At 47.2% G+C, this 21,623-nt stretch overlaps 1 long non-coding RNA gene across 1 annotated transcript in view; it reads right to left on the bottom strand.

Annotated features, from left to right (window-relative positions):
- Nucleotides 1-20,855, bottom strand: part of LOC138288574 (uncharacterized) — a 76,377-nt gene extending 55,522 nt beyond the window's left edge. Inside the window, exon 1 of the long non-coding RNA XR_011202467.1 lies at nucleotides 20,741-20,855. This is a non-coding gene — a long non-coding RNA (uncharacterized lncRNA). The remainder of the gene's footprint in view (nucleotides 1-20,740) is intronic.
- Between the last annotated feature and the right edge of the window lie 768 nt (nucleotides 20,856-21,623).

Genomic DNA, 21,623 nt, shown 5'->3' with positions numbered 1-21,623 from the left:
TGCTATCCTATGGCTATCATTTAGTGGAAAGGGTAGGGATAGGCTCCTTACTGTGAAAGAAAGTGATGCCAATAATTTTACAGTTCTTAAGAATGCACTCCTGGATGGTTATGGCTTAACCACTGAACAATACAGGATAAAGTTCAGAGAGACCAAAAAGGAGTCTTCACAAGACTGGGTTGATTTCATTGACCATTCAGTGAAGGCCTTGGAGGGGTGCTTACATGGCAGTAAAGTTACTGATTATGACAGCCTGTATAACTTGATCCTGAGAGAGCATATTCTTAATAATTGTGTGTCTGATTTGTTGCACCAGTACTTGGTGGACTCTGATCTGACCTCTCCCCAAGAACTGGGAAAGAAGGCAGACGAATGGTTCAGAACAAGGGTGAACAGAAAAGTTCATACAGGGGGTGACAAAGATGGCAATAAGAAGAAGGATGGTAAGTCTTCTGACAAGGGTGGGGACAAATCTAAAAATGAGTCCTCATCAGGCCCACAAAAACACTCTGGTGGGGGTGGTGGGCCCAAATCCTCTTCTAATCAAAACAAAGAAAAGAAACCATGGTGCTATTTATGTAAAATAAAAGGCCATTGGACAACAGATCCCAGTTGTCAAAAGAAAAGCACCAAGCCTCCTACCACTACAACCCCTACTGCTACACCTAGTGTCCCTACTAATAGCAGTGGTGGTGGGAGCAAACCTACTAATAGCCAATCCAAGGGAGTAGCTGGGCTCACTTTTGGTAACTTAGTTGGGGTTGGTCTGATTAGGGAGACCACAGAGGCTGTGTTAGTCTCTGAGGGGGCTATTGATTTAGCCACCTTGGTTGCTTGTCCCCTTAACATGGATAAGTACAAGCAACTACCCCTAATAAATGGTGTTGAGGTTCAGGCCTACAGGGACACTGGAGCCAGTGTGACTATGGTCATAGAGAAACTGGTCCACCCTGAACAACACCTACTTGGTCACCAGTACCAAGTAACCGATGCTCACAACAACACACTTAGCCACCCCATGGCTGTTGTAAATCTCAACTGGGGGGGGGGGGGTTACTGGTCCAAAGAAAGTTGTGGTAGCTTCAGATTTACCTGTAGACTGTCTATTAGGGAATGATTTGGAGACATCAGCTTGGTCAGATGTGGAGTTGGAGGCCCATGCAGCAATGCTGGGCATCCCAGGGCATATTTTTGCTTTAACAAGGGCTCAGGCCAAAAAGCAAAAAGGACAGGAAAGCTTGGATCCTGGAACAATGGACCAAGTGCTCCCTAAAGCTAGGGCTAGTAGAAGTAAAACACTTACTACTATCCCTCCCTCTACAGTGGATTCTACTTCTGAGGAAGAAGAATTTCCACCCTGTGCAGAACCTTCACCAGAGGAGCTTGAAGCAGACACTGCTGAGCTTTTGGGTGAAGGGGGGCCTGCCAGGGAGGAGCTGAGTGTGGCACAGCATACCGGTCCCACACTAGAGGGTCTAAGACAGCAAGCTGTCAAACAAGCTAATGGGGATGTCAGTGACTCTCACAGAGTGTACTGGGAGGACAACCTCTTGTACACTGAAGCAAGGGATCCTAAACCTGGAACTGCCAGGAGGTTAGTGATTCCTCAGGAGTACAGAAAGTTCCTCCTAACTCTAGCCCACGACATTCCCCTAGCTGGACATCTGGGACAAATGAAAACTTGGGACAGGCTTGTTCCCTTGTTATATTGGCCTAGAATGTCTGAGGACACAAAATAATTTTGTAAGTCCTGTGAAACCTGTCAAGCCAGTGGCAAGACAGGTGGCACCCCAAAGGCACCCCTTATTCCACTGCCTGTGGTTGGGGTTCCCTTTGAAAGGGTAGGGGTTGACATAGTTGGCCCCCTTGACCCTCCTACTGCTTCAGGCAATAGGTTTATCTTGGTGGTAGTGGACCATGCCACAGGATATCCTGAAGCAATTCCTTTAAGGACCACTACAGCACCTGCAGTAGCAAAGGCCCTCCTGGGAATATTTTCTAGGGTGGGCTTCCCAAAGGAAGTAGTATCAGACAGAGGAAGCAATTTCATGTCTGCTTACTTAAAGGCCATGTGGAAGGAGTGTGGTGTGACTTACAAGTTCACTACACTCTATCATCCACAAACAAATGGACTGGTGGAGAGATTTAACAAAACTCTCAAAGGCATGATTATGGGACTCCCTGAAAAACTCCGCAGGAGATGGGATATCCTCTTACCATGCCTCCTTTTTGCCTACAGGGAGGTACCCCAGAAAGGAGTGGGCTTCAGCCCCTTTGAACTCCTCTTTGGACACCCTGTTAGGGGTCCACTAACACTTGTCAAGGAGGGTTGGGAACAACCTTTAAAAGCTCCAAAACAAGATATTGTGGATTATGTACTTGGCCTCAGATCTAGGATGGCTGAGTATATGAAAAAGGCCAGTAAAAACCTTCAGGCCAGCCAAGAGCTCCAAAAGCAATGGCAGGATCAGAAGGCTGTTTTGGTTCAGTACCAACCAGGGCAGAAAGTGTGGGTCTTGGAGCCTGTGGCCCCAAGAGCACTCCAAGATAAATGGAGTGGACCCCACATAATTGTTGAAAAGAAGGGTGAAGTCACCTACTTAGTTGACTTAGGCACTGCCAGGAGTCCCCTTAGGGTGCTCCATGTCAATCGCCTGAAACCCTACTATGACAGGGCTGATCTCACCCTGCTCATGGCAACTGATGAGGGACAGGAAGAAGACAGTAATCCTCTACCTGATCTCTTCTCTTCCACAGAACAAGATGCTCTAGTGGAAGGTGTAGTTTTGGCTGATTGTCTTACTGCTGAGCAGAAAGACCATTGCATAAATCTCCTGGGTCAGTTTTCTGAACTCTTCTCTACTGTGCCAGGTACCACTTCTTGGTGTGAGCACACTATAGATACTGGAGACAGCTTGCCTGTCAAAAGTAAGATCTATAGGCAGCCTGACCATGTCAGAGACTGCATAAAGCAAGAGGTGCAGAAAATGTTAGAACTGGGAGTGGTTGAGCACTCTGAAAGTCCATGGGCCGCTCCTGTGGTACTTGTACCAAAACCTCATTCCAAGGATGGAAAGAAGGAAATGCGGTTTTGTGTAGATTATAGAGGTCTCAACCAGGTAACCAAAACTGATGCTCACCCTATACCCAGGGCAGATGAGCTCATAGATACACTGGCATCTGCCAAGTATCTAAGCACTTTTGATTTGACTGCAGGGTATTGGCAGATCAAATTATCAGAAGATGCTAAACCTAAAACTGCATTTTCAACCATTGGAGGCCATTACCAATTCACAGTAATGCCTTTTGGATTGGAAAATGCACCTGCCACTTTTCAGAGGTTGGTGAACACCGTCCTGCAAGGGCTGGAAGCTTTTAGTGCAGCATATTTGGACGATGTAGCTGTCTTTAGCTCCAGTTGGGATGATCACCTGGTCCACCTATGGAAAGTTTTAGAGGCCCTGCAAAAGGCAGGCCTCACTATCAAGGCTTCAAAGTGCCAGATAGGGCAGGGAAAGGTGGTTTATCTGGGACACCTTGTTGGTGGGGAACAGATTGCACCACTTCAGGGGAAAATCCAAACTATTATAGATTGGGTTCCCCCTACTACTCAGACTCAGGTGAGAGCCTTCCTAGGCCTCACTGGGTATTACAGGCGGTTCATTAAGAACTATGGCTCCATTGCAGCCCCTCTTAATGACCTCACATCCAAAAAGATGCCTAAAAAGGTATTGTGGACAGCTAGCTGTCAGAAAGCTTTTGAGGAGCTGAAGCAGGCCATGTGCTCTGCACCTGTCCTGAAAAGCCCTTGTTACTCTAAAAAATTCTATGTCCAAACTGATGCATCTGAATTAGGAGTAGGGGCAGTCCTATCACAACTTAATTCTGAGGGCCAGGATCAACCTGTTGCTTTTATTAGTAGGAGGTTGACCCCTAGAGAAAAGCGTTGGTCTGCCATTGAGAGGGAGGCCTTTGCTGTGGTCTGGGCACTGAAGAAGTTGAGGCCATACCTGTTTGGCACTCACTTCATTGTTCAGACAGACCACAAACCTCTACTTTGGCTAAAACAAATGAAAGGTGAAAATCCTAAATTGTTGAGGTGGTCCATATCCCTACAGGGAATGGACTATACAGTGGAACATAGACCTGGGAGTAGCCACTCCAATGCAGATGGACTCTCCAGATATTTCCACTTAGACAATGAAGACTCATCAGGTCATGGCTAGTCTTATTGTCCTTCGTTTGGGGGGGGTTGTGTAGGAAAGTACCATCTTGCCTGGCATGTTACCCCCATTTTTCACTGTATATATGTTGTTTTAGTTGTATGTGTCACTGGGACCCTGCTAGTCAGGGCCCCAGTGCTCATAAGTGTGTCTGAATGTGTTACCTGTGTTATGACTAACTGTCTCACTGAGGCTCTGCTAATCAGAACCTCAGTGGTTATGCTCTCTCATTTCTTTCAAATTGTCACTAACAGGCTAGTGACCAATTTTACCAATTTACATTGGCTTACTGGAACACCCTTATAATTCCCTAGTATATGGTACTGAGGTACCCAGGGTATTGGGGTTCCAGGAGATCCCTATGGGCTGCAGCATTTCTTTTGCCACCCATAGGGAGCTCTGACAATTCTTACACAGGCCTGCCACTGCAGCCTGAGTGAAATAACATCCACGTTATTTCACAGCCATTTTACACTGCACTTAAGTAACTTATAAGTCACCTGTATGTCTAACCTTTACCTGGTAAAGGTTGGGTGCTAAGTTACTTAGTGTGTGGGCACCCTGGCACTAGCCAAGGTGCCCCCACATTGTTCAGGGCCAATTCCCCGGACTTTGTGAGTGCGGGGAAACCATTACACGTGTGCACTACATATAGGTTACTACCTATATGTAGCTTCACAATGGTAACTCCGAATATGGCCATGTAATATGTCTATGATCATGGAATTGCCCCCTCTATACCATCCTGGCATAGCTGGCACAATCCCATAATCCCAGTGGTCTGTAGCACAGACCCTGGTACTGCCAAACTGCCTTTCCCGGGGTTTCACTGCAGCTGCTGCTGCTGCCAACCCCTCAGACAGGCATCTGCCCTCCTGGGGTCCAGCCAGGCCTGGCCCAGGATGGCAGAACAAAGGGCTTCCTCTGAGAGAGGGTGTTACACCCTCTCCCTTTGGAAAATGGTGTGAAGGCAGGGGAGGAGTAGCCTCCCCCAGCCTCTGGAAATGCTTTCATGGGAACATTTGGTGCCCATTTCTGCATAAGCCAGTCTACACCGGTTCAGGGACCCCTTAGCCCTGCTCTGGCGCGAAACTGGACAAAGGAAAGGGGAGTGACCACTCCCCTGACCTGTACCTCCCCTGGGAGGTGCCCAGAGCTCCTCCAGTGTGCTCCAGACCTCTGCCATCTTGGAAACAGAGGTGCTGCTGGCACACTGGACTGCTCTGAGTGGCCAGTGCCATCAGGTGACGTCATAGACTCCTCCTGATAGGCTCCTTCAGGTGTTGCTAGCCTATCCTCTCTCCTAGGTAGCCAAACCCTCTTTTCTGGCTATTTAGGGTCTTTTTTCTCTTGGGATTCCTTAGATAACGAATGCAAGAGCTCATCCGAGTTCCTCTGCATCTCTCTCTTCACCTTCTGCCAAGGAATCGACTGCTGACCGCGCTGGAAGCCTGCAAAACCGCAACATAGTAGCAAAGACGACTACTGCAACTCTGTAACGCTGATCCTGCCGCCTTCTCGACTGTTTACCTGGTGGTGCATGCTGTGGGGGTAGTCTGCCTCCTCTCTGCACTAGAAGCTCCGAAAAAATCTCCCGTGGGTCGACGGAATCGTCCCCCTGCAACCGCAGGCACCAAAGAACTGCATCACCGGTACCTTGGGTCTCCTCTCAGCACGACGAGCGAGGTCCCTTGAATCCAGCAACTCTGTCCAAGTAACTCCCACAGTCCAGTGACTCTTCAGTCCAAGTTTGGTGGAGGTAAGTCCTTGCCTCCCCACGCCAGACTGCATTGCTGGGAACCACGACTTTTGCAGCTACTCCGGCCTCTGTGCACTTCCGGCGGAAATCCTTTGTGCACAGTCCAGCCTGGGTCCACGGCACTCTAACCTGCATTGCACGACCTCCTAAGTTGTTCTCCGGCGACGTGGGACTCCTTTGTGCGACTTCGGGTGAGCACTGTTTCATGCATCCTCGTAGTGCCTGTTTCTGGCACTTCTCCGGGTGCTACCTGCTGCTGAGAGGGATCCTTGTCTTGCTCGACGTCCCCTCTGTCTCCTGACGCAATTTGCGACATCCTGGTCCCTCCTGGGCCACAGCAGCGTCCAAAAACCCTAACCGCACGATTTGCAGCTAGCAAGGCTTGTTGGCGGTCTTTCGGCGGGAAAACACTTCTGCACGACTCTCCACGGCGTGAGGGATCCTTCCTCCAAAGGGGAAGTCTCTAGCCCCTGTCGTTCTTGCAGAAACCTACGCTTCTACTGTCCAGTAGCAGCATCTTTGCACCCACAGCTGGCATTTCCTGGGCATCTGCCCATCTCCGACTTGCTTGTGACTTTTGGACTTGGTCCCCTTGTTCCACAGGTACCCTCGACTGGAAATCCATTGTTGTTGCATTGTTGGTTTGTGTCTTTCCTGCAGAATTCCCCTATCACGACTTCTATGTCCTTTGGGGAACTTTAGTGCACTTTGCACTCACTTTTCAGGGTCTTGGGGTGGGCTATTTTTCTAACCCTTACTATTTTCTAATAGTCCCAGCGACCCTCTACAACGTCACATAGGTTTGGGGTCCATTCGTGGTTCGCATTCCACTTTTGGAGTATATGGTTTGTGTTGCCCCTATCCCTATGTGTCTCCATTGCATCCTATTGTAACTATACATTGTTTGCACTGTTTTCTAATACTATTACTGCATATTTTGGTATTGTGTACATATATCTTGTGTAAATGTAAAAAAATGTAAATTAGCACTTGTATAGCGCACTACTCACCCGTTAGGGTCTCAAGGCGCTATGGAACCACTCCTGGCTTTTCCCTGTGAGGCGCCCACTCCTGAGCACCCCCAGGGTGAAGGCAGGCATCCAAGCGCTGTTGGGGCCGTTGTGGAGATTAAGCAAGCTATTGCCCAGAGTTGCAGAGTGGGACCCATGAATTAGATTAGGCACCGAGGCAAGAATTATCTGGTCAAGGGGAATTGAGCCCAAGACCTGCCGAAGCGGGACTTGAACCCTGGTCTTGAGCCAGATCTCTGTTTCAGGGTCTGCCGCTCTAATCATTGAACCACACTTCTCCACCACTTGTGTATATTTGCTATCCTCATACTGAGGGTACTCACTGAGATACTTTTGGCATATTGTCATAAAAATAAAGTACCTTTATTTTTAGTATATCTGTGTATTGTGTTTTCTTATGATATTGTGCATATGACACTAAGTGGTACTGTAGGAGCTTCACTCGTCTCCTAGTTCAGCCTAAGCTGCTCTGCTAAGCTACCATTATCTATCAGCCTATGCTGCTAGACACCCTATACACTAATAAGGGATAACTGGGACTGGTGCAAGGTGCAAGTACCCCTAGGTACTCACTACAAGCCAGTCCAGCCTCCTACATTGGTTGTGCAGCGGTGGGATAAGTGCTTTGAGACTACTTACCACTCTTGTCATTGTACTTTTCATAAGAGAAAAATATACAAAACAAGTTCAGTGTGTGTACACATAACTAAAAAGTTTTGCATTTCCTCTTTTCACTCTTTTCTAAAGTGCTGAAAAGTACTTCTAAACTTTCAAAAAGTTCTAAAAAGTTTTTAAAGTTTTTTTCTCTGTCTTTCTAAAAGCTCTGACATACTTTTTTCTCTTTTTCTATCACTTTAACTCTCTCTAAAAATGTCTGGCACAGGCCAAAATGTTGATCTGTCCAAACTTGCATATGATCACCTTAGCTGGAAAGGAGCAAGGAGTTTCTGCATAGAGAGAGGTTTGAGTGTAGGGAAGAATCCTTCCTTGGAATTGTTACTTAACATGCTTAGAGAACAAGATAAGGCAAAAAGTGCCCCATCTGTTGAAAAGGTAGCTAATGGTTCCCAATCTGATCCAGGGACTCCCCCAGGAAAAGATTCAGGAAAGAAACTTCTTAGCCTGCCCATTACTAGACAGTCTAGCATAGTTGGTACTGAGGTGGAGTCACATCATACAGATGGTGTGCTCTCACATTACACTGTCAGCCAAGCTGTTAGGGTGCCCTCTGTAAGGGACAGGTCTCCTTCTGTTCATTCTCATCATACTTCTGTGTCTAGGAATGTCCCTCCCACCCACCCTGATGACAGATTGTTAGAAAGGGAGCTCAATAGATTGAGAGTGGAACCAACCAGACTGAAGCTCAAGAAGCAACAGCTGGATTTGGATAGACAGTCCTTAGAAGTAGAGAAGGAGAGACAGAAACTGGGTTTAGAAACCCATGGTGGCAGCAGCAGTATTCCCAATAGTCATCCTGCAAAAGAGCATGATTCTAGGAATCTGCACAAGATAGTTCCCCCTTATAAGGAGGGGGATGACATTAACAAGTGGTTTGCTGCACTTGAGAGGGCCTGTGTTGTACAGGATGTCCCTCAAAGGCAGTGGGCTGCTATCCTATGGCTATCATTTAGTGGAAAGGGTAGGGATAGGCTCCTTACTGTGAAAGAAAGTGATGCCAATAATTTTACAGTTCTTAAGAATGCACTCCTGGATGGTTATGGCTTAACCACTGAACAATACAGGATAAAGTTCAGAGAGACCAAAAAGGAGTCTTCACAAGACTGGGTTGATTTCATTGACCATTCAGTGAAGGCCTTGGAGGGGTGCTTACATGGCAGTAAAGTTACTGATTATGACAGCCTGTATAACTTGATCCTGAGAGAGCATATTCTTAATAATTGTGTGTCTGATTTGTTGCACCAGTACTTGGTGGACTCTGATCTGACCTCTCCCCAAGAACTGGGAAAGAAGGCAGACGAATGGTTCAGAACAAGGGTGAACAGAAAAGTTCATACAGGGGGTGACAAAGATGGCAATAAGAAGAAGGATGGTAAGTCTTCTGACAAGGGTGGGGACAAATCTAAAAATGAGTCCTCATCAGGCCCACAAAAACACTCTGGTGGGGGTGGTGGGCCCAAATCCTCTTCTAATCAAAACAAAGAAAAGAAACCATGGTGCTATTTATGTAAAATAAAAGGCCATTGGACAACAGATCCCAGTTGTCAAAAGAAAAGCACCAAGCCTCCTACCACTACAACCCCTACTGCTACACCTAGTGTCCCTACTAATAGCAGTGGTGGTGGGAGCAAACCTACTAATAGCCAATCCAAGGGAGTAGCTGGGCTCACTTTTGGTAACTTAGTTGGGGTTGGTCTGATTAGGGAGACCACAGAGGCTGTGTTAGTCTCTGAGGGGGCTATTGATTTAGCCACCTTGGTTGCTTGTCCCCTTAACATGGATAAGTACAAGCAACTACCCCTAATAAATGGTGTTGAGGTTCAGGCCTACAGGGACACTGGAGCCAGTGTGACTATGGTCATAGAGAAACTGGTCCACCCTGAACAACACCTACTTGGTCACCAGTACCAAGTAACCGATGCTCACAACAACACACTTAGCCACCCCATGGCTGTTGTAAATCTCAACTGGGGGGGGGGGGGTTACTGGTCCAAAGAAAGTTGTGGTAGCTTCAGATTTACCTGTAGACTGTCTATTAGGGAATGATTTGGAGACATCAGCTTGGTCAGATGTGGAGTTGGAGGCCCATGCAGCAATGCTGGGCATCCCAGGGCATATTTTTGCTTTAACAAGGGCTCAGGCCAAAAAGCAAAAAGGACAGGAAAGCTTGGATCCTGGAACAATGGACCAAGTGCTCCCTAAAGCTAGGGCTAGTAGAAGTAAAACACTTACTACTATCCCTCCCTCTACAGTGGATTCTACTTCTGAGGAAGAAGAATTTCCACCCTGTGCAGAACCTACACCAGAGGAGCTTGAAGCAGACACTGCTGAGCTTTTGGGTGAAGGGGGGCCTGCCAGGGAGGAGCTGAGTGTGGCACAGCATACCGGTCCCACACTAGAGGGTCTAAGACAGCAAGCTGTCAAACAAGCTAATGGGGATGTCAGTGACTCTCACAGAGTGTACTGGGAGGACAACCTCTTGTACACTGAAGCAAGGGATCCTAAACCTGGAACTGCCAGGAGGTTAGTGATTCCTCAGGAGTACAGAAAGTTCCTCCTAACTCTAGCCCACGACATTCCCCTAGCTGGACATCTGGGACAAATGAAAACTTGGGACAGGCTTGTTCCCTTGTTATATTGGCCTAGAATGTCTGAGGACACAAAATAATTTTGTAAGTCCTGTGAAACCTGTCAAGCCAGTGGCAAGACAGGTGGCACCCCAAAGGCACCCCTTATTCCACTGCCTGTGGTTGGGGTTCCCTTTGAAAGGGTAGGGGTTGACATAGTTGGCCCCCTTGACCCTCCTACTGCTTCAGGCAATAGGTTTATCTTGGTGGTAGTGGACCATGCCACAGGATATCCTGAAGCAATTCCTTTAAGGACCACTACAGCACCTGCAGTAGCAAAGGCCCTCCTGGGAATATTTTCTAGGGTGGGCTTCCCAAAGGAAGTAGTATCAGACAGAGGAAGCAATTTCATGTCTGCTTACTTAAAGGCCATGTGGAAGGAGTGTGGTGTGACTTACAAGTTCACTACACTCTATCATCCACAAACAAATGGACTGGTGGAGAGATTTAACAAAACTCTCAAAGGCATGATTATGGGACTCCCTGAAAAACTCCGCAGGAGATGGGATATCCTCTTACCATGCCTCCTTTTTGCCTACAGGGAGGTACCCCAGAAAGGAGTGGGCTTCAGCCCCTTTGAACTCCTCTTTGGACACCCTGTTAGGGGTCCACTAACACTTGTCAAGGAGGGTTGGGAACAACCTTTAAAAGCTCCAAAACAAGATATTGTGGATTATGTACTTGGCCTCAGATCTAGGATGGCTGAGTATATGAAAAAGGCCAGTAAAAACCTTCAGGCCAGCCAAGAGCTCCAAAAGCAATGGCAGGATCAGAAGGCTGTTTTGGTTCAGTACCAACCAGGGCAGAAAGTGTGGGTCTTGGAGCCTGTGGCCCCAAGAGCACTCCAAGATAAATGGAGTGGACCCCACATAATTGTTGAAAAGAAGGGTGAAGTCACCTACTTAGTTGACTTAGGCACTGCCAGGAGTCCCCTTAGGGTGCTCCATGTCAATCGCCTGAAACCCTACTATGACAGGGCTGATCTCACCCTGCTCATGGCAACTGATGAGGGACAGGAAGAAGACAGTAATCCTCTACCTGATCTCTTCTCTTCCACAGAACAAGATGCTCTAGTGGAAGGTGTAGTTTTGGCTGATTGTCTTACTGCTGAGCAGAAAGACCATTGCATAAATCTCCTGGGTCAGTTTTCTGAACTCTTCTCTACTGTGCCAGGTACCACTTCTTGGTGTGAGCACACTATAGATACTGGAGACAGCTTGCCTGTCAAAAGTAAGATCTATAGGCAGCCTGACCATGTCAGAGACTGCATAAAGCAAGAGGTGCAGAAAATGTTAGAACTGGGAGTGGTTGAGCACTCTGAAAGTCCATGGGCCGCTCCTGTGGTACTTGTACCAAAACCTCATTCCAAGGATGGAAAGAAGGAAATGCGGTTTTGTGTAGATTATAGAGGTCTCAACCAGGTAACCAAAACTGATGCTCACCCTATACCCAGGGCAGATGAGCTCATAGATACACTGGCATCTGCCAAGTATCTAAGCACTTTTGATTTGACTGCAGGGTATTGGCAGATCAAATTATCAGAAGATGCTAAACCTAAAACTGCATTTTCAACCATTGGAGGCCATTACCAATTCACAGTAATGCCTTTTGGATTGGAAAATGCACCTGCCACTTTTCAGAGGTTGGTGAACACCGTCCTGCAAGGGCTGGAAGCTTTTAGTGCAGCATATTTGGACGATGTAGCTGTCTTTAGCTCCAGTTGGGATGATCACCTGGTCCACCTATGGAAAGTTTTAGAGGCCCTGCAAAAGGCAGGCCTCACTATCAAGGCTTCAAAGTGCCAGATAGGGCAGGGAAAGGTGGTTTATCTGGGACACCTTGTTGGTGGGGAACAGATTGCACCACTTCAGGGGAAAATCCAAACTATTATAGATTGGGTTCCCCCTACTACTCAGACTCAGGTGAGAGCCTTCCTAGGCCTCACTGGGTATTACAGGCGGTTCATTAAGAACTATGGCTCCATTGCAGCCCCTCTTAATGACCTCACATCCAAAAAGATGCCTAAAAAGGTATTGTGGACAGCTAGCTGTCAGAAAGCTTTTGAGGAGCTGAAGCAGGCCATGTGCTCTGCACCTGTCCTGAAAAGCCCTTGTTACTCTAAAAAATTCTATGTCCAAACTGATGCATCTGAATTAGGAGTAGGGGCAGTCCTATCACAACTTAATTCTGAGGGCCAGGATCAACCTGTTGCTTTTATTAGTAGGAGGTTGACCCCTAGAGAAAAGCGTTGGTCTGCCATTGAGAGGGAGGCCTTTGCTGTGGTCTGGGCACTGAAGAAGTTGAGGCCATACCTGTTTGGCACTCACTTCATTGTTCAGACAGACCACAAACCTCTACTTTGGCTAAAACAAATGAAAGGTGAAAATCCTAAATTGTTGAGGTGGTCCATATCCCTACAGGGAATGGACTATACAGTGGAACATAGACCTGGGAGTAGCCACTCCAATGCAGATGGACTCTCCAGATATTTCCACTTAGACAATGAAGACTCATCAGGTCATGGCTAGTCTTATTGTCCTTCGTTTGGGGGGGGTTGTGTAGGAAAGTACCATCTTGCCTGGCATGTTACCCCCATTTTTCACTGTATATATGTTGTTTTAGTTGTATGTGTCACTGGGACCCTGCTAGTCAGGGCCCCAGTGCTCATAAGTGTGTCTGAATGTGTTACCTGTGTTATGACTAACTGTCTCACTGAGGCTCTGCTAATCAGAACCTCAGTGGTTATGCTCTCTCATTTCTTTCAAATTGTCACTAACAGGCTAGTGACCAATTTTACCAATTTACATTGGCTTACTGGAACACCCTTATAATTCCCTAGTATATGGTACTGAGGTACCCAGGGTATTGGGGTTCCAGGAGATCCCTATGGGCTGCAGCATTTCTTTTGCCACCCATAGGGAGCTCTGACAATTCTTACACAGGCCTGCCACTGCAGCCTGAGTGAAATAACATCCACGTTATTTCACAGCCATTTTACACTGCACTTAAGTAACTTATAAGTCACCTGTATGTCTAACCTTTACCTGGTAAAGGTTGGGTGCTAAGTTACTTAGTGTGTGGGCACCCTGGCACTAGCCAAGGTGCCCCCACATTGTTCAGGGCCAATTCCCCGGACTTTGTGAGTGCGGGGAAACCATTACACGTGTGCACTACATATAGGTTACTACCTATATGTAGCTTCACAATGGTAACTCCGAATATGGCCATGTAATATGTCTATGATCATGGAATTGCCCCCTCTATACCATCCTGGCATAGCTGGCACAATCCCATAATCCCAGTGGTCTGTAGCACAGACCCTGGTACTGCCAAACTGCCTTTCCCGGGGTTTCACTGCAGCTGCTGCTGCTGCCAACCCCTCAGACAGGCATCTGCCCTCCTGGGGTCCAGCCAGGCCTGGCCCAGGATGGCAGAACAAAGGGCTTCCTCTGAGAGAGGGTGTTACACCCTCTCCCTTTGGAAAATGGTGTGAAGGCAGGGGAGGAGTAGCCTCCCCCAGCCTCTGGAAATGCTTTCATGGGCACATTTGGTGCCCATTTCTGCATAAGCCAGTCTACACCGGTTCAGGGACCCCTTAGCCCTGCTCTGGCGCGAAACTGGACAAAGGAAAGGGGAGTGACCACTCCCCTGACCTGTACCTCCCCTGGGAGGTGCCCAGAGCTCCTCCAGTGTGCTCCAGACCTCTGCCATCTTGGAAACAGAGGTGCTGCTGGCACACTGGACTGCTCTGAGTGGCCAGTGCCATCAGGTGACGTCATAGACTCCTCCTGATAGGCTCCTTCAGGTGTTGCTAGCCTATCCTCTCTCCTAGGTAGCCAAACCCTCTTTTCTGGCTATTTAGGGTCTTTTTTCTCTTGGGATTCCTTAGATAACGAATGCAAGAGCTCATCCGAGTTCCTCTGCATCTCTCTCTTCACCTTCTGCCAAGGAATCGACTGCTGACCGCGCTGGAAGCCTGCAAAACCGCAACATAGTAGCAAAGACGACTACTGCAACTCTGTAACGCTGATCCTGCCGCCTTCTCGACTGTTTACCTGGTGGTGCATGCTGTGGGGGTAGTCTGCCTCCTCTCTGCACTAGAAGCTCCGAAGAAATCTCCTGTGGGTCGACGGAATCGTCCCCGTGCAACCGCAGGCACCAAAGAACTGCATCACCGGTACCTTGGGTCTCCTCTCAGCACGACGAGCGAGGTCCCTTGAATCCAGCAACTCTGTCCAAGTGACTCCCACAGTCCAGTGACTCTTCAGTCCAAGTTTGGTGGAGGTAAGTCCTTGCCTCCCCACGCCAGACTGCATTGCTGGGAACGGCGACTTTTGCAGCTACTCCGGCCTCCGTGCACTTCCGGCGGAAATCCTTTGTGCACAGTTCAGCCTGGGTCCACGGCACTCTAACCTGCATTGCACGACCTCCTAAGTTGTTCTCCGGCGACGTGGGACTCCTTTGTGCGACTTCGGGTGAGCACCGTTTCACGCATCCTTGTAGTGCCTGTTTCTGGCACTTCTCCGGGTGCTACCTGCTGCTGAGAGGGCTCCTTGTCTTGCTCGACGTCCCCTCTGTCTCCTGACGCAATTTGCGACATCCTGGTCCCTCCTGGGCCACAGCAGCGTCCAAAAACCCTAACCGCACGATTTGCAGCTAGCAAGGCTTGTTGGCGGTCTTTCGGCGGGAAAACACTTCTGCACGACTCTCCACGGCGTGAGGGATCCGTCCTCCAAAGGGGAAGTCTCTAGCCCCTGTCGTTCTTGCAGAAACCTACGCTTCTACTGTCCAGTAGCAGCATCTTTGCACCCACAGCTGGCATTTCCTGGGCATCTGCCCATCTCCGACTTGCTTGTGACTTTTGGACTTGGTCCCCTTGTTCCACAGGTACCCTCGACTGGAAATCCATCGTTGTTGCATTGTTGGTTTGTGTCTTTCCTGCAGAATTCCCCTATCACGACTTCTATGTCCTTTGGGGAACTTTACTGCACTTTGCACTCACTTTTCAGGGTCTTGGGGTGGGCTATTTTTCTAACCCTTACTATTTTCTAATAGTCCCAGCGACCCTCTACAACGTCACATAGGTTTGGGGTCCATTTGTGGTTCGCATTCCACTTTTGGAGTATATGGCTTGTGTTGCTCCTATCCCTATGTGTCTCCATTGCATCCTATTGTAACTATACATTGTTTGCACTGTTTTCTAATACTATTACTGCATATTTTGGTATTGTGTACATATATCTTGTGTATATTTGCTATCCTCATACTGAGGGTACTCACTGAGGTACTTTTGGCATATTGTCATAAAAATAAAGTACCTTTATTTTTAGTATATCTGTGTATTGTGTTTTCTTATGATATTGTGCATATGACACTAAGTGGTACTGTAGGAGCTTCACTCGTCTCCTAGTTCAGCCTAAGCTGCTCTGCTAAGCTACCATTATCTATCAGCCTATGCTGCTAGACACCCTATACACTAATAAGGGATAACTGGGCCTGGTGCAAGGTGCAAGTACCCCTAGGTACTCACTACAAGCCAGTCCAGCCTCCTACACAGGCGTTATATCTGATTAAGTTATCTTCTGGTTTGTGTCCTTGTTCCTCTTTTGGCTATTTATTTGCTTTCTCTCCGATTTGTGTAGATTAGGTGTCATGCCCTCCTGGAGGTTCTGATTATTGGCCACTCTGTGGTTCAGAGTGTGTAGAAGTTATTCTACAATGAAGGTTTTGAGGTGTGTGCCCTAGAAGAGAGTTTCAGGATCAGATGGTTTTGCATTGCGGGCGATGAGACCATTACTTCAACAAATCTTGGAAAGGTGGATCCAGGGCCTGCTTCGGTATTCACAGGGATAACGATTTGGCACAGTTTGGCTGAGAGGACTATTGATTATTGACTTGTCTTGTCTGGTGTGAATGTTTCCAGCACAGAAGCTGCATGGTCTCACGATCCTGGAGGGCTTGGAAAGGGGAGTCCTCTGTTGGGTACTTAAACATGTCAAGTGCATGCACAGAAGGTTTCTCAAACTACCCCGCACGTGTAGCCTAAGGTCTGTTACACATGAATATCATATGGGCAAAATACGTTTCATCATGACCGGGGTACACTTATCCCGGGAGGTTAATGAGTTGTTTGTTCTTATCTTGTCGTCTTATGCAGCACAGATCATGGAATCTTTCAGCAGCAGTCTGGATGGTAGAGGAACCATGCGGCCTGTGGTGGAGTGGGCTCATGGTTGGCAGTCAGATTTTGGGTGACCTCATCTTGCAGCAAAAAATGATTTTTCATGATTGGCTAGTCTAATTCTGGGCCTCCAAGTTGGGTATATGGTGTCTTAAATATTTACAGAAGGTTGGGGATGGATATTGTTGCATCAGTTTCTGGAGTCGGCAGGCCCAGTGCCACATTAAATTCCTCCCTCTGCATTAGTGGGGGATGTAGTCGGTGTCAGGGGACCAAAGTGTTGGCATGGTTGCCAAGCCTATCTCTTTAGAGGGTGCCAAGGGGTCCTTCAACGAATGCCTCTGGTATGGTATTTTAGACTTGCATCATTGCAGATCGTGCCCCTCCACCCTATTTTCGGAGGGACTGCAAAAGAAAAGTTTTGGTGGGCCTCCATGCTACAGGTACATTGCTCTGATTGGTTTCTGAAGATGCAGAGAGGACCTGGGGAGGAGTTGATCCATGAGCTCACAAGAAGTTTGTCCATAGGGATGGTTGGTTAGGCTTTGATTCTGTCTACCGTAAACTGTATGGGGGCCAATATTAACATTAAGAATTTGTAAGATGTCACATTAAATAATTTAAAGTCTGACTGATGTTTTTGCCTTTGCAAGAACGTTGCAAATTAGTACGGCCTGAAATATTTATCTCCAACCAAAAAAGGAACTTTGTCTGTGGTCAGTTTTTAGTTCAAAGCCTACTGGATAGTGCATTAAAATGCAGAGGTCAAATGCCAGAGTGTGTCTTCCAGGGAGCCAGGTGTTTACTTTTCTTTCTCTGACAAAGTGAGAGAATTTATGTGCCAATCTTGCCGTGAAACAGAAAGGGATTTTTTTTCTAGAACACAACAAAAATGAACTGTGGTGATATTTCAGAATATATACAAATTAGGAAAGTACAAATCAAGTTTTTTTGTATTTTTGAAGTGTGGTGGAAACAAGTATTTGAATAAGATCAAAGCACATCAATACACTAGGTGATGACATTTCCACATATCATTTCTGAACAGTAAAACTGCATGTTTGTGCAGATGTTATGGTCATTTCAATTGAAAATATGTTGTCGGTAATGGCAGTGCTCTACTACATCATGCACACTCTACGCCACTCTGTGTCATACCACTCCATTCTATGATACAACACTCTGCTCTATGACATGCAACTTCACTTTGCGACATGCCACTCTATTCTCCAACACATCACATCACTCCACTCCACTCTGGCACATGGCAATCCACTCCCCTACATGCTAAAACCATACGCCATGCAACACCACACCACACCACTCCACTCTGCCACTACACACCACTCCACCCTATGCCACTCTACTGCCCTCCAATCTACACCCTTCCACCCCACTCCGCTATTATCTACCCCACTCCACTCCAGTCTACCCCAATATACCCCACTCTACTACAATCTACCCCAATCTGCTACAGTCCAATCTTCCCCGCTCCAGTCTACCCCAGTCCACTCCAATCTACCACAATCTACCCCACTCCAATGTGCCACAAACTACAATTTCCACTCCACCAGAGCCTACCCCACTCCACTCCAATCTACCCCTCTCCACTTCACTCTACCTCACTCCACTCCACTTCAATCTACCCCACTCCAATAGTCTAACCCACTCCACCCCAATCAACCCCCATCCACCCCACTTAACTCCACAACAATCTACCCCACCCCACTTCACTACAGTTTACCCGACTCCAAACTCCTCCCCTGCACTCTAGTCTACCCTACTGCAATCTACCTCTCTCCACTCCATCTACTCTACTCCACGTCAATTTACCCCAGCCTATCTTAATCTACCTCAATCAATTCAAAATCGCCTCACCCCATGCCATCACACCCCACTCCAATCTACCCTACTCCAATCTACCCAACTCAAATCTAGCCCACTACACTCCACTCAGATCTACCACAGTCTATCCACTCCCTTCCACTCTACCCAACTCCGCTCCAAATGACTGCACCCTAATTTACCTGACTCCACTCCAATCTACCACACCACACTCCAGTTTACCCTACTCCAATCTACCCCACTCCAATCTATCCCAATCCACCCCACTCCACTCAACCCCAATCAACCACACTCCAATTTACCACTCCACTCCAGTCTACCCCACTCAACTCCACTCCAATCTACTCCACTCCACCACACTCCAATCTACCACACTCCCCTCCAAACTACCCAGTCCAACCCAATGTAGCCAAATCCAATCTACCCTACTACAATCTAAAGCACTCCATTCTACCCTACTCCCCCACTCAAATCTGCCCTACTCTACTCCACTCCAATCTACCCAATCTACTCCACTTTATTCTACTCTTATCTACCCCACACCACTCTACCTGAATCTACTCCACTCCAATCTACTCCCCCACACCACTAACTTTTAGCCATGCTAAACAGCATGTAGATGTTGGTGTACAACATGGCTGGAACGCATTACCAAAGCCAATAGCTCTCACCTAGGCAAGAGCTATTGGCTTTTCCAATGCTTGTTTCTGTGTGGGGCTTTCTTGCTTGCAGCTCAGAACACCGCTCTGCGGGCCCTCTCCTTAACTCATCTCCTGAATTGTACGCAAAGGTATTAATATCAGCATCCTCCTGAATAATATGTGCCATGGCCTCTCGATATACATTATTGAAGACGAGGAGCAAAGGGTCAGTGAGTGAATAGAAACCATGGACAGTGCTTGAAATAGAAAAATAGAAGTGCAGGTACTCTCGACCAGAGTACCTGCTTGTTTCTGAGAAGTGCTGGAACTCTCCAATTAAAAGTATTACGTTTTTATTGAGAAGTGCCGGTTCTCTCCTTAAAATAAAAAAGTGCTGGTACTCAATACCGGACAGTACCTGCCCACTTAAAGCACTGACCATGGATCTAAAACAGTAACCCTGCTACTTGAACTTGATGACACTTTCCTTAGACAAGGTCGTTAACTCGTGATTTGCCTTTGAGATCGAAAGTTCAGTTTCATTCTGGCTCCATATTGACCCAAAGTTTTTGCCAGTGGGCTACCGAATGATGGACGTCTTGGGGAGAGTTAACAAATTGAGACCTGCTTCCACTACACATATTTCCACAAAGTCTTAGCTCAGTTTGTGTCATACTGTTTTAGATGTGGCCTCAGCATTTTTATGAATGGGAACCGAGGTGCAACGAGATAGTAATCTGCCAAGGATCGAGCAATTCTTGTCAGGGATTTAAATCGGAGTAGCGGTAGGCGTCACTGGTGTTATGCTTGGTAGCATAATTACTCGTAATTACCTCAAAATTACTTGTAATTATGCATAATTACCTGAGAAGAGTAATCCTGCATTTGATTTGTTTTTAGTGTAAAATGCATTCTTGCTTCCACAATGGACCTGATGATACATTTTGCACTAAGAAAATAGTGCTAAATGCTACAGGACAGGAACAGCAGTAGTCACCAGCTGTTCGCTCTTAGTATGTTGTTCCTGTGGTCCTGTGGTAGAATTCTTACTCTAAATTACTCAAGGTGGCGTTTTTGCATAATTTCAGTAATTTCACATCACAAGCGTAAGGTGTAATTACTGAAATTACTCCAATTACTTTGGTGTAATTAAAATTTCACCCAGGCCTAACTTTAACTGTCTGTTGGACTTAAACCTATGGTAGGCTCTATACCCTGCAGCCCCCTCCCCGGAGAAAGAGCTCCATCCACAGCAGGGTTGGGACACTTGTTGCCCTCGCTTGTACACTCGGCCGTGCTTGGTGTCAACAGAGGATGTCAGTGTCCTGTGATTTCGATTCTAAAGACTCTCATATCAAGGCATTCTCCCAGAAAGCTCACTGCCTGTTCCATTGAGTTTCCGCGTAAGTGGCTGTGCCCCCCGGGTAGTGTTTGCCAAGCCCCGCAACAAGAGGCGGCTCATTGATATTTTAAGCCCTTGTCCTGCCTCCCGAGTGGGCCCGTTGGTGAGAACGGTATTGTGTCAGGAGGGGATAATTCGAGCCTGGGGCTGCAGGGGGATCAAGGCTTCCGGGAAGCGGGTCTGAGTCCTCCTGCAGCGTAAGCATGTCTCCGATCCATATGGGCTGCACTCTCCTGGCACGAGGGCGCCGTTCTAGCCCGTGGCCCTGCAGGCAGACACAAAAGCCTTAATCTGCACTAATCATTCTTTGATAAGAGGGTCAGGGCCTCCTGCTGAGGTCTATTCAAGCTCACCGCGGTATCCTCTGTAATCCGCACTGCTGCTCTCGTTCCGAAGACGTGACCGGTGGCGCAATGGCGGCCCAAACACACATTAACCAATGACGTGGCTATTTCTTCCTTGGGCAGGGCGACTTAGTGACGATGGGTAGGCGGAAGAGGGCAACCACGGCCTACCAGACATCCGTGACACAACCTTCCGTAGACTATAGAGCCACTTACTGCCTCCACGTCACAGAGGCAAATTATTGCAGTCATGATTTTTTTTTTTAGCTTTTTATGCTGCCCGTGTATTAAGCAGCGTCCTTTATAGTTCCAGAAAGTGGTCTTAACTTAAAAAGACAGTACGGGATAAATGCGCGCCATAGGACACGGTGGGTGTTTGCAATTCAGTGACTAGTTTCTAGTTGTTTTCTAATTTCACGAACAGTGCCAGCATTTTCCAGGAGCAGTGGAGGAAACTATACATATATTTTCTGCTCAGGTACCTATACTGATCTCAAGCACTATTTTGGAGAATGATATTGGGCAGTAACTCGGTCCCATGTGCACTGTAATAAAGCCGGTAAGATTTCTTCACAGAAATAGGAGCAAGTGTCATGTGCACCATGTAGGAAGTGACAAGAACCCTCGCCTATACCTCGGGAATCAATGCAAGTCATCAAATATTAACAACCATAAGCCCCAGCATCCATAGCTAAAAGGGCAGTTCAGAGCAACTATCTAGCCTAACAAACCTATAATTTCATACAACTAAAAGATTAAATGCTCTATAACACTATTGTTCGGTTGCTTACCAAAAGCACAACATAAACACCACGTTCTTCTCAATATTCAATAAAACACACAATATATATTACTCTTTGTTAAATATAAGAAAGTAAAATGCAATCTAGAA

Source organism: Pleurodeles waltl, chromosome 4_1 (assembly GCF_031143425.1).
Source record: "Pleurodeles waltl isolate 20211129_DDA chromosome 4_1, aPleWal1.hap1.20221129, whole genome shotgun sequence".
Lineage (NCBI taxonomy): Eukaryota > Metazoa > Chordata > Amphibia > Caudata > Salamandridae > Pleurodeles > Pleurodeles waltl.
Note: the sequence above shows the minus strand (reverse complement) of the source record. Positions and strands in the feature narration are given on the sequence as shown.